Source organism: Alosa pseudoharengus, unplaced genomic scaffold, assembly GCF_046254945.1.
Source record: "Alosa pseudoharengus isolate Yale_2024_CS ecotype anadromous, Long Island Sound unplaced genomic scaffold, YU_APseudo_1.1 YU_APseudo_1.1_scf_23, whole genome shotgun sequence".
Classification (NCBI taxonomy): Eukaryota; Metazoa; Chordata; class Actinopteri; order Clupeiformes; family Clupeidae; genus Alosa; species Alosa pseudoharengus.
The window spans coordinates 16,456,867-16,469,550 of NW_027468685.1; the positions used below are offsets into that span (position 1 = coordinate 16,456,867).

At 44.6% G+C, this 12,684-nt stretch overlaps 1 protein-coding gene across 3 annotated transcripts in view; it reads left to right on the top strand.

Moving 5' to 3' along the window:
- Positions 1-915: 915 nt before the first annotated feature.
- gatad2b (GATA zinc finger domain containing 2B) overlaps positions 916-12,684 on the top strand; it is a 37,774-nt gene continuing 26,005 nt past the window's right edge. For 2 of the 3 annotated variants that reach the window (XM_076301808.1, XM_076301810.1), the window contains exon 1: positions 916-1,054. The gene's annotated coding sequence lies outside the window, so the exon portion shown is untranslated. Of the gene's footprint in view, positions 1,055-2,543; positions 2,664-12,684 lie in introns of all 3 variants that reach the window. The other variant, XM_076301809.1, reaches the window with a different exon arrangement.

The following is a 12,684-nucleotide window of genomic DNA, read 5'->3' on the forward strand; positions in this document are numbered from 1 at the left end:
TCAGCGGCAGGTCTTGGACAGATGTTGAATGCAAAATCACATAGGGACAAGACAGAGAAGATACAATAGCAGGCAGCCTGCAAGCACTCTGTGTCAAGTGTTGATACTGAACGGATAGCCTACCTATTTGCTCAGCATTCCGCTACATGGACAAAATAAGACGCGAGAATACCTTCAGCATGTATCATAGCCATCGGTCCGTTGCCAAGAGTGCATGAACTCACTAAATCTCACCAAACTATGCATTAGGAATTAAAGTAGGTCAGTAAGGGTAGCTTGCATTGTTCGCGCTGGAGAAATCAGTGCTTTGAGTGATCAATTCGCTAAAAAAAACTAAGCCTAAAATATTCGGACCTATGTTCACCATAGCATACTTAACTTAAGACACACGGCCATAACCATGCAGCAACCCTGTAATGTAAAGTTATAAGCTACCCAGATGTTCAGCCCCATTTTAATAATTAGGCCTATCCTACCCATATCTGTGCATGTTGATGCATCATGGGTGACTTCACATCTCAAAAATAATGCTCTATGCAGAATAACTCAATGAGATAACGCAATGAGCTTATATTAAAACAGTGTAGCCTAAGTTTAAGAGTTAGGCTAGGCTCCATTCAACGCTACAATGTTCAAGTGAGTCATCGTCCAGACAGTATTGTTCCTCTGATATTCCATTGCGCTGGCGGCACGAGGAGAGAGTTAATATGGCTGGCCACAATTTATCTGTCAATGTAGTGAGCTCGCCTTGTGCTGCCGACACGACGCGCATAACAACCCATTTAGTTCCCATCATTTCAGAGCTTCTTGTCCCCTCCCCTCCAGACACAGACAACAACATACACCTTAATAGGGGCGCGTCTCCGACACAGCCGCCGACCAATAACCCGTCTGTCTGGGCAGAGACCAAGGGGATGAGTACTTGTCGAGGCCCAATCAGCGCTTTTGTGTTGCCTGCCGGTGCCGGGGACTGGTCGTGAGGAGCTACTGTAGCGCTTCAGGATCGGATAGTGAACCCGGAGCCAGTGGAACCTGAAGGGTAAAGGAGAATCAGGTGAGTCCGAGGATATAAATTGGGCCTAGCCGATCTATTAAGCGATTTTCCAAATAGGACCATTGTAATTAGATTATTCCGTATTCTTACTGATGTCCTCAGCATTGTCAACAATCGCGTGCAAGGTTACGGGGTGATGATATGGTTGGATCAATTATGGTGCAAAGCCAGACAATAGCATAGCCGCTTCGCTAGTTCAAATGCTGCGGCTAGGCTAGCAAGCTATCTGTATCCAACAGTTTAGAGTAGCTGGCTAATACTGTTAAAATGCTCCGAGGAGCCCTCCTACGAGTTACAACACACGGAACTCCTTCACGTGCGCGATGTTTACTTATTAACCGTCATTTCTGTGAATAATCTTAAGAAGTTACTAGGCGAATGCAACATTTTAATGTCTCAAATCCTTTTCATTGTTTCATCTCGTGTCTCTGGGGGTTAACCCAGATTGGCGGAGAAAGCCTTGCGTCCTCCTGGCTGTGCGAGAAGGCTACAGTTGCAGCGCTGCACACAATGCAAATAGCCAAATTAGTCACTGTATCACGATTTCATAATCAGACTACAATGTATTTCACTAACACTGACACATAATAACCATGATCGAGAGGTAGTTGAAGGTCTTTTGTGATTACTGTTCCGGTTAACAGTGTTTAGGACGCAAGGAGTGAGGCTAGTTCACGGTGAGATGATAGCTGTACAATTAGAGGGGGTGAAAAAATCCGAAAATGCATCAGCCATTTACGTAAGTGAGGACGTTCCCTCAACTCCATATGCACGCAAATGGCTGCCCAGCAGTTGACATGCGTGAGACTGAAATTTAATTCCGACGTGAATGCATGTATTGATTGTAACAAACAGGGAGTCACTGATCAACTCGGGTAGATGACGTTGGGAAAGAAACGCAGATCAATAATATATGCCATCTATTATTCTTGGTGCGGCAGACATGTCATAAGTGAGACAGCGCCTAATTTATAGACTACCAACAGTGCTGTACCTAACTTGCAAAACCGTAAGAGTCTGCCGGTCGTAGGTTTTGAGAATATTTTATGGGAGTCAGTTGTCTCTAACTTGGCAGCACAGTAGCCTACTACAACTGGTAGCACTTTATTAAGTCACATTTTCTTTCAAGTTGCACTCGCCAATAGCAGTCATAACTGTTGAAAATTGACTTTCCAAGATTGATGGATAGATACTAGACAAAATTCGAGTAATTTAGAAGGATTAAACTTCATTATTCAATTTCTGTCAGCTCAAACAAATAGACAGTGGAATTCAACGGGGAAAGATTCACAGACTGATCAAATCCTTGTCTTCTGGTCTTTTTATTGCTTCAATGATACAGTTATTTGATCATATGGGCTATGTGTTGTATGTAGTGTATGTATTGTAGGCTACTGTATGTATGTACTGGTGTATTATATGATTTATAACATGCATAAAAAGCAGCAATTAGTTGCAGCCTAGAAACATCAGTAACATCTTTCCACAGACTCTCCAAATTCAGACAATTGGACCATGATCATCTTGACGTTATCCCTGTTATGTCTCCAAAGTTGTTGTGAAGTGTACACTTGGGACTCCTTGGGTCTTGCACATTAAGCCAAGTCAGGTAAGATTCAAGTCAGTAGGGCAGTTTGCAGTTTTTCTCCCCCAAGAATCTCTGGTATCTATAGCCATTGTATAGGATACTGTGGCTTTTTTGTGAGGAAAAAAAAAGGCGTATATATGAAACAGTGAAGGTCCACCTTTTTTTGTGAGTTTGCTTGTTTTTGCATGGGCACACTTGACCACATTTTACATTCCACTACATTCTACTGGTCCTCGCTCAGCAATGCAATGTGATTACCCTGTGGTTAGGATATCTCTTGAAATAAAGAAAAGTCGCTGTAGAAGCCAGACTCCAATGTACCTGATGGGAGTTCTCTCATTCTTTTCCTCTCTCTTTCTTTTTCTCTCTCACTTACACATTCCCCATCCACACACACTTTCTCAGCTTGCACACTCAGGAAGGCCTTACCACTGTTCTTTTTTGACTCTTTTTGCTCAAAGCCATTTTGTTTTGATCACTCCCTCCTCTCCGCAGACAGAAGATACTTGGCTGGGTGGTATTTATTTTTCTTCCCTCTCTTTTTCTTTCTTTCCTTTTCTTCTCTTTTTTTCCTCCCCTTCAGTGCCATTCATTTTATTACCTCGGTGGATGCCTCCCAGCTTATGGGCGCCGCCTGCGAAGGGATTTCATGCAGCATGCACACTTTAATTTCCATGGTGCAGCGGCCACCTTATCGCTGGCAACGGCCCAGTCTTGTTAAGCCTCACGAGGCGCCTCGATAGGCGTCTCTAGGTGCTTCCCGAACTGAAACAACAGATTCAAGAAGTGGCATCTATCTTGTCTCGTCTTATTTTGAAGGATTCATTGGGATCTCCCCCGGGATTGGTCCACGAGTGACCCCTTATTAGGTTTTGGAGGTTGCGGATTGGGGTCAGTCTGAAGCCACTGGACTTGACTGTGTTTATGGAGCCACAGTATTTTCCCTCACTACTGTTGCGTTTGATTTCCGTAGTAACATAATGCTATCTTTATGATGTCAGTGTGGACAAGACATCTTTTGCTAGCCCACACCACCATAAACTGAAGCTGCGATGGTAGGTGATAGACACAAACACACACACACACACACACATGCACACAAACACACAAAGCAGACATGGCCTTGGTTCTTCTTACAGTTACAAAATGGGACTTAAGGAATAAAATGCACACCCGCCCTGTCCCTGAGGCTGCTTGAGCAGACAAAACAACAGTACCAAGCTCTGTAAACATAATACCCATGTCCCAGAGCACCTGGAGTTTGACATAATGTTGTAAAAATCTTGGCAATCTCCACTGCATTGTCACAATCTGACAGAGAGCATGTTGCATGGAGCAAGAGACAATATTCACATCAGGCGCTCTGATGTTGACCTCCATGACCTTCTGTCGTGATCTTTTGTCCCAGGTTTTTGTAGGGAAAGGCCAAGCATAATTGAGTCTTGAATGCCCTCATCACCCCAGACATCACGAAGGGTCAGTGAAAACATAGCCTAGACCCTTATTTTTCTTTTCTTCAAACAGAGCGGTGACTGAAAAAAAATGCCCCTCTTTACCACCGAGTGGCCAGTTCAGGGAGGGATTAGAGGATGCAGGATTCGGTCAGCTGTGTGCTACTCTGCTGCGCTCACTCGCTCACTCACACCGATAACGTCCATGTGCCCTGGCACAGCGCTGACCTCATTTCCTGTCAGTCCTATAGGAAAACAGAGTAATGACCAGCATCATTACCTCAGCCATTCCAACTAACAGGCATGCGTCTCTGTAAAGACTGTAAAGCAAATTTTAACACTTAACTGGCCATAATGCATAAGAGAAGAAGCTCCACTGCAAAAACAAGCAAAATATTTTTTATAGCAGAGCATTGAGCAAGCCAAAACCACAGCTTACTCATTCACCATGGCATGTTCATTTTTGATCATTGTCTCATTCTGTTCATTGTCGTCATTCAGAGTTTGCCCTCTTAGTAAATGGACATCTGTCTTTCTGGTGACTGAGTGAAATGAGGGAATAACATCCATGCAATATTGAAGAGGTGAAGGTAGCTGGGGGCATTGTTCGTTTTCTCTCACCCCTCTGTCTTGTGAGGCACTGGGGTCTCCAACGTCCCCAATCGGTTGTGCAGAGCTCTGCGAAGCACCTCCTCCCTGTGAGTTTCATATTGGTGAGAGGTTGAAAAGGGGGGGGGGGGGGGTCTCTTCCAGTGCCCCGTTTAGAATCCCTCCTCATTTCCCGTCCTGTACTTACGCGAAATTAAGAGATGAATGACTGCTGTTTGAGAGGAGAGAAATCAGTATAATTAGCTCTTAATCAGGAAAATTAAGTTTATTTAAAAATCCGCCCAAGTGAAAATCCTTTGAGGGGGAGTGAGAGAGCAGGCTTTGCCGGTTGCTGGCACGTGCTACTAATTGATATGTGATGTTAATGAAAGCCTGCGAAGTGTGGCGATAAACAAGGGATTCGTCTCACACAGCAAGCAAAATAGGAAGACAGCGAAAGAAAATTTAATAACATGAGCCGGGATTATATTTTCACATTTCTGCGACACCTTGAGACGACCTCTTATGCCATTGTGTGCATCAGACAGTGAACACGATCTGCTACTTACAACCACACCAATACTTAACCTGCAAATTTCTGGCGTGGCTGTTTTTCTGCCCTTCTGAAATTGTAACCATCCCTTCACCCTCCCACCCCTTTTGGTCTGTCGAGCCTGAGGTGGATGGATGCTCGTGCTCCTCACTGATGGTGCCCTTGTCCTTGAGAAAGGTTGCACAGAGTACAGTAGGCACTCCTGCTCATCCTTTGTAGTCCAGGATGCATGGCATTGTTTGCTCCCCTCGTGTGTTGTTGTAGTCTTGTCTGTGTAGCTTCATTTAGCTGTCAATAGTTGCAGGGACAACCTTTACTACAAATTAATTAAAGTATAATTTAATGACCGATGAAAGTGAAGGATGGTTTGTCACGGATATTATGATTGTCTCATTGTCTCTGATATCATAGTAGTAGACTAGTCATATAATCACAGTAATAAAGTTGTAACATAGTAGTCATTAATGCAGCTTGAGTCAAATGGTGATTATGTACTGGTGGTATCTCTCAAAGCAGAAGAAAAAACGGAAGCATTGACTTGTGCCACCTCAATGAAAAAAAGATGCCCACACAAGAAAGTAGAAACCCCCAGCAACTCCTTGTTTTATAGTCAGTGTATGTGTGTATATTTGTGCGCTGATGAACAGGCCTTGTTAACACCTGAATGGGCGTGTTTCGGGGGGCCTTGTTTGAGGCTTATTAAACCCCACGCAGAAACAATCAGCCAGATGAATGGCTCCCTGTGAAGTTTAATTAGCGGGCCTCCCCAGCACTTTAGCTTGGATAAACAGCAGCAGGGAACAGCCACGCACAGCATCGTAGCTGACGACCGCAGCAGCAACAACCCGAGGGATTCTCCCAGCTGGAGAGGAACAGCTCACCTGTGGTGGTGAGGGTGGTGGTGGTGGTGGTGGTGGTGGTGGTGGTGGTCGTGGTCGTCTGTGTCAGAGATCAGTGGAATCCAGTGGAAGTGGAGATGAGGACGGATACGGAAAGATAAGGGGCTAGTCTGATTGTGATGCAAGTCTTGTGTCCCTCCTCAGTTCAAGCAAACTTGTGCTTTTCAGTATGTATTGCATGGGTAAAACCAATATTTTCAGAACTTTAATCTATCTAATGTTTTATGTCTCTACAAATTGTTCTCTGCTTCCTCCTTAATGATATGATGGTTTGTTGGTACTGTAGGGCACTTTATTTAAAGTGGCCATGTGAATTGTCAGTGAGGCATAGCTAGAAGTGCTTGTTATGGACTGTCTTCGGTTGGCCGTAGGAGTTACTTGCTTCTTCTCTTGTGGCACCAGCTGTCTGCGATTGGCCAATCTGTAAGAGTCCCGTTTGTGATGCAGGAGAGGACTTGGGATGAAAGGGTGGTGAGGTGGATGGGGAAGTGAGAAAAGAAGAACTTCATTGTGGAGTTATTTAGGGATGGATGAATGACATGGAGAAGTGAGGCAGAGTTGAGAGAAGATGACAGAGAAGGAAGTTGGGCTGGCGAAGGACAGCGAACGGAGAAGAATAGAGGAGGATGCAGTTATGTCTCACAAAAAGCCATAAGCACATCATTGTACCACCAGGCACTTTGATCACTGTACCACCAGGCACCTTGATCACTGTAGATACATTAGACTTGTTTCTTGTACAGTATTGAAGGGAACCCTCGCATTCACTTTGCTTCACTTCAGGGGGCAAAATCTCAAGGACTCTCAATTTGCAGCCATAGAAGTCATCCTGACAAAACCTCACGTCCCATGACCCCCCTTACAATCATCATCTGTTATCTCGGGTGTGTAGTTGAGTAGCCCAAACAATAGTCAGACCACATGTTTGGGTTATTGTTTTCCAAATGGCAGTCTTTTCTGCAGGTATGACCATCTTCACAGGTTTTAATGCTTAACTTTGACCTTGCTGGCTTGCAAGAGAGTGAGCCTTTTGAGGTCATTGGGCAGGGCACAGTGGTAGGTTCTTCATATAGGAGTAAGGTCCAGTGTGTCAACAAGCTGGAATTATAAATAGTTTGTGAGTGTGTGTCGCGTCTCGGCATCTCTATGACATGGCTTCCTAATTCAGTCTTCGGTCCCTATGATCAGCACCCCGAGTGAACGCCCCCTTCCTCCCTTCCTCCCTCTCTACACACACACACACACACACAACCCCCCCTTCTCCTTGCCCTTTCTTGCATGACGACGAGCATGCAATGGAACAGATTGCTCTTCGCCACCTTGCTTTTTCCTTTGTCGTCTTCCTCCTTTGCCGTCTAGCTCCAGGCCACCATTGCAACAGTCCTGCAGCTGACTTGATTAGTCCATCGCTAGACACTAATTTATCTTTACGAAAAAAGCCCCTGAAAACCTGCAAAATGATCAGCCTGGCAACATGCCATGGAGTGCTCAATCCAAGAAATGGCCCTCCGTTGTTGTTCTTGGTGGTGTGTTGCATTTAAAATCAGTGTTTTCATAAGCCCATTGCTCTCAGAGCTAAGATAGGTACCTCTGCTCATGTTATCTCAGTTTGATAAAGCACTGGGTGTTGGACACACTGAAGTGTGTTGCAAGCCAGGCTGTTGTGCCCATAGACGGGTTGTGTTAACGACCTCAACGAAGTGTGAGGTTTATTTTTTTTTACCAGGCTCTCGTATCAACGTATGCCTTTGTTTTGTGCTTGTGCGAAACCGTGTGACACAGGGTATTTGGAGCGTGTGCATTGTTGTGTGTGTCTCTCTCTCTCTCTCTCTCTCTCTCACTCTTTCTTTCTTTCTGTCTATCTCTCTCTCTTCCCCCCCCTCTCTCTCTCTTGGTTAAAGCCATAGCTCCTGTGCCATACTTTCAACCCCATTTTAAAAATCTCCCTGCTACCTCACTCTCTCCAGATGGCTCAAGTTCCAGCATTTTTTCCTCCATTTTTTTTCTCTGTCTTTTTTCAGATTTTTTTTTTTTGTTTAAACAACGTATGCCCCACCCTGTGGTCTGAAGTTCCGCAATGAGCCTTTTTGTCAAGGTGCCAGGTTTTGGATTCAGCCCTTCACGAAAACAAGTAGATTTCCCTCTTTCTGCCCCGAAAGCTCAGGGACTTCGATCCCCCCACCCCCCATCCCCTTTGTACCCCTCCCTCCCACTCACTCATTCTCTCTCTCCTTCTTTCTCTCTTTCCCCTTCTTTCTCTCTCTCTCTCTCTCTGTCTCCCTCCCTCTCTCCCTGTGTTCGTGTGACGTCCTAACCACTAACGGCTACATATTAAGAGATAATTCCATACCCTGAGGTTACAAACCGGCTTAGACTGGCTCGCATGCATTTTGACTCCGTTGGGTACCCTGGCTTTGAAAAAAAAAAAGAAGATATTGTGACTCTGCTTTTTTTTAAAGGAACAGGAGACTAATTCTCACCAAGACTGACAGCAAGTCCGACTGCCATAACAGCAAGGCACACTGAGGATTTTGTAGTTGCTTCTAGATACCATAAGGCTTTGGAAATGTGATCTTTATGGTGGAAAATGTTTTTAAGTCATCCATCAAAAGCAGAACCACTTGGATCGTATTTTCCCCTGTGACTTGAAGGCCACTTTACAGGAACTGTTATTTAATAAAACCAATGTATAACCCCAGAATTACAGCTGATTCAATGATCCATTTGACTTAGAAAGGACTAATGACCCCCCCCCCCCCCCCCCCCACACACACACACACACACACACACACACACACACCTAAAATTCTGTAGGAATCTGGATTTAATCTTTTGTTTGTCTATTTTATTCCCTTTCCTTATCTCCTCTGGTTTTTGTTGTCTCAAAGGCACAGTCGAACAAGTGTGAATGCCTCTGCTGAAGAGCTGACATGTTTGTGTGCAAGTTGGCCTTTTGTCTGCCGTGCAACCTGTGTTGCAAAGGTCCTCCTTCCTGTCTAGATGTCTAGATGATATCCTCCAGTATTCATCGTTCTCTTTAAGTTTCGTATTCCATGTTCCATACTCTCTCTTTCTCTCTCTCTCTCTCTCTCTCTCTCTCTCTCTCTCTCACACACTCACACACTCACACACACATGGTCCCTTAATGGAGGAGAAATCCTAGTCAACCTTCGGTGCATTTGAGCTAGGGTTTTCTGCCTAAAAGGAGTGACTCATCTTCCCTTTCATACGATGACAATTCTAAGATTAGACCAGCGTAGACCTATCAAGCAAGAAGACACAATAGAAAAGAGAGTGAAGAAGAAGCATAATGGCTGGTCGATCTCTGAATGTGAACATCATGTTTTCCTCGAAATGGATTACTTTGGTGTTGAGAGCCAAATTTGACAGGGTTTCTTTTACCAGTGGTCAGAAGTAAGGCAGATGATAGCTGTGTTTCACATTCAACTTTTTGATGTGAATTTTGACCATTTGAGTAGGAAATCCTGAGAGACAAAGCTTTAAATTATTTAAAATCTTCTAAATCGAATAAGAAATTGATCCCAATTCACATGGAGTATTATGTGATTAAGGTTGTAAGAAACAGTTTTATTCTTATCATATTACATTTGTTGTGATTTTATTATGTGTTTCTGTTGAAGTTGCCCTCATAACCTCAAGTTTTGAACCTACATTTGTTTACAACTACTTACACAATTAGAAAAGACGCCCTTTTTAATTTGCATCGTGCAGCGGATAGGAGCACATTTCTTTGAGCATTTTTATTAATGTGCTTAAAAATATGTGAATGAGTTGGATGGAAACCTAGTTAGTGTTTCATCAATCAAGAAAAGCTGGTGTTAATTTTCAGTTAATATACATATATACATGTAGGTAATTGTAAATTAACTTGTTTAAATGACCTACAACATAGATGTCAGTCAGTGCTTTTTGCTGCCACAGAGGGGTCTGTATTAGGAATAGAAACTGTCTACTAGGTTATTTATTTGTGAATGTTAAACAGTTAAATACATGTCGTCTCGCTCTGAGTTCTTGGGCATTGAAGAAAACGAACCACTGAACTGCACAGGAGCATGATGGGAAGATTTGCATGACCACGAGGCCTGAATACTTCCTGACTGTGGTCCCGTAATGGTTGCTACGGCACAACTGTAAATCGCTGTCAGTTGTTAGTGTTACTGCGTATTACTCTCTCTCTCTCTTTTTTTTTTAAAACCCCCCTCCCCCTCATCTTGTCTCTCTTTGTCTCGAACTTCACAGCCTCCTACCCCCCGCCCCACTCCCCCTCATGCTCGACGCACTTCCTCCCCTTTGCCCCCTGCTACTGCCCCATCCGCCCCGCCGCCACCACCAAACGCACCCCTCTCACCCCTCCCCTCCCCTCCTCCCTCGGGCGACAGCAGAGCAGGAATTGATTAGTGGCACGGCTTAAAAATAGAAGGGCCTGTTGTCATGGCAACGACCACAATGAGCTGTTGTCTTGTTTAATGAAGACGGGGTGCTTTAAGTGTTGCGGTTGAAGGGGGGGGAGAAAAAGAGGGAGTGTAGAGACGGGGGTGGTGATGGTCACCTTGCATGCCGTGTGTCTGGCTCTGCATTTTCGCGAGGTCCTCGCACCTGCATATCACAGTCCTTGGAGGCAGATGCTGTGGATTTTGCTTTGCTTTCACTTTTTTGTTTGTTTGTTTGTGTGTGTGTGTGTGTGTGTGTGTGTGTGTGTGTGTGTGTGTGTGTGTGTGTGTGTGTGTGTGTGTGTGTGTGTGTGTGTGTGTGTGTGTGTGTGTGTGTGTGTGTGTGTGTGTGTGTGTGTGTGTGTGTGTGTGTGTGTGTGTGTGTGTGTGTGTGTGTGTGTGTGTGTGTGTGTGTGTGTGTGTGTGTGTGTGTGTGTGTGTCGCCGCAGCCGGTGTGTATTAACTAGCCTCTGTCTAAGAGGCCCTACTTCTGGCGCGTTTGAATCCAGTTAGTTTGCTAGAGAGCTGCTCCAGAGGTGCGAGGCTGCTTCCCTTCCCTTTGTCACCATGGCCTCTCTCCTCCCCAGCCTAATAAGCAGCTAAATAAAGGGGAAATCAGGTGAAGTGGGGTTTTTATCGCCCTTGCCTCAGTCTCAGCATAGACAGCCTTTATTGACTCCATACCAACATTCTGTTACCCATAACACTGTTTGCCGTCCGGGCCAACCAATGGCAAGTCTGTTGCCATGGGCACCATCCGCCTAATTGGCCTCATTAGTGTCAGAAACTAGCCGTATGCAAATTTTTGGTCATATTCCCAGCAGCCTCCTCTGTTGCTCACACTGAGTAACATACAGCTGGGCTGTCAACGAGTGGGCTGCATGGAGGATGTTGGTCCAATTAGTGAATTAACCAATGGGCACAGCCTGTGGTCCCTGTGCCTAGATCTCCCAGTGGCTCTCCATTATTGATGGATCACAGGATGGGAGTTTCTGACCGACGTCGTTACTAACGCAGGAGCTGCTTTCAGTGGCGCATTTGCTAATTTAGTCCTTTTGAGAACGCGCTCATGTGGGATGCTCTTAATTTGGTTGATACAAATATTGACGTGACTCGTCATCCAGAAGTGACCAAATCTAAGCTTGATATTTCGTAATCTGGGCTTGGTTTTCGCAATAGTCATAGTTTGATATTCACATTTTTGAACAATTTGTGTATTATGCGTTCACAAAAATTAGAAAATCACAGCATGAAAAAGGAGATAATTTACCCTGCTGTTTCTGTTTGATAAGGGTACAAAAAAAATCAGCCCCAGACCAATTTGATACCGCCCAGCGTCTTCAAAAGCTAATCACCAAGTCGCTGCCAGTCCCTGCCCTGCCTCGATGTTCCAGTGAATTTGTCAATGCGAGTAATCCCTTTTTTATCAGATTTGAAAACTGATTAGAGCAGGCCTCTATACTTCCCCTCTTTGCTTTGCTCTTCACTTCAACAGACGGCTTTAGCTTGTTTTGCCAATGCAGGATTTATGTTGGTGTCTTTTATGTGATGCGATTTAGGTGTAAATTTGTTGGACAGTCTGTGTGAAGCTCCTGTTTGTTTTGTGCTTTTCTACTGTGTTAACTTGTGTAAATCAGTCATTTGTATAAGGATTTTGATTTTGCTGAAGTGGTGGCAATGCATTGGGTCCTCTTGTTTCAGTGGCAGTGAAGTCTAGAAGTCTCAAATTAGGAACAGAATACCAGACTAAAGAACAGAGCCAAGTTTATTATTCACTGTCAAAATGGACAGGATGGCGTCTTATGGACACATAGGAAATGAGTAAACCACAATGCATACTCAGCCTCAGATGAACTGGTTCCACTCCTGGTGACGGCAGGCATTTAGGGAATTTTTAAATTTCTTAATATCTTACAGGTTTGATGCGCCATTTGCACATCCCGCTAACATCTGAAGCAAGTGAGCAAATCACTTGACGACCATTTTGTAATTGCTCTCGGCAAACACATGACGCGCTCATTGTGTGTGTGTGTGTGTGTTGAGGAGCGGAGATAAGCTCCAAGATGGAGGCGGGTAGGTTCCAGGCAGGGCAGCGCAGAT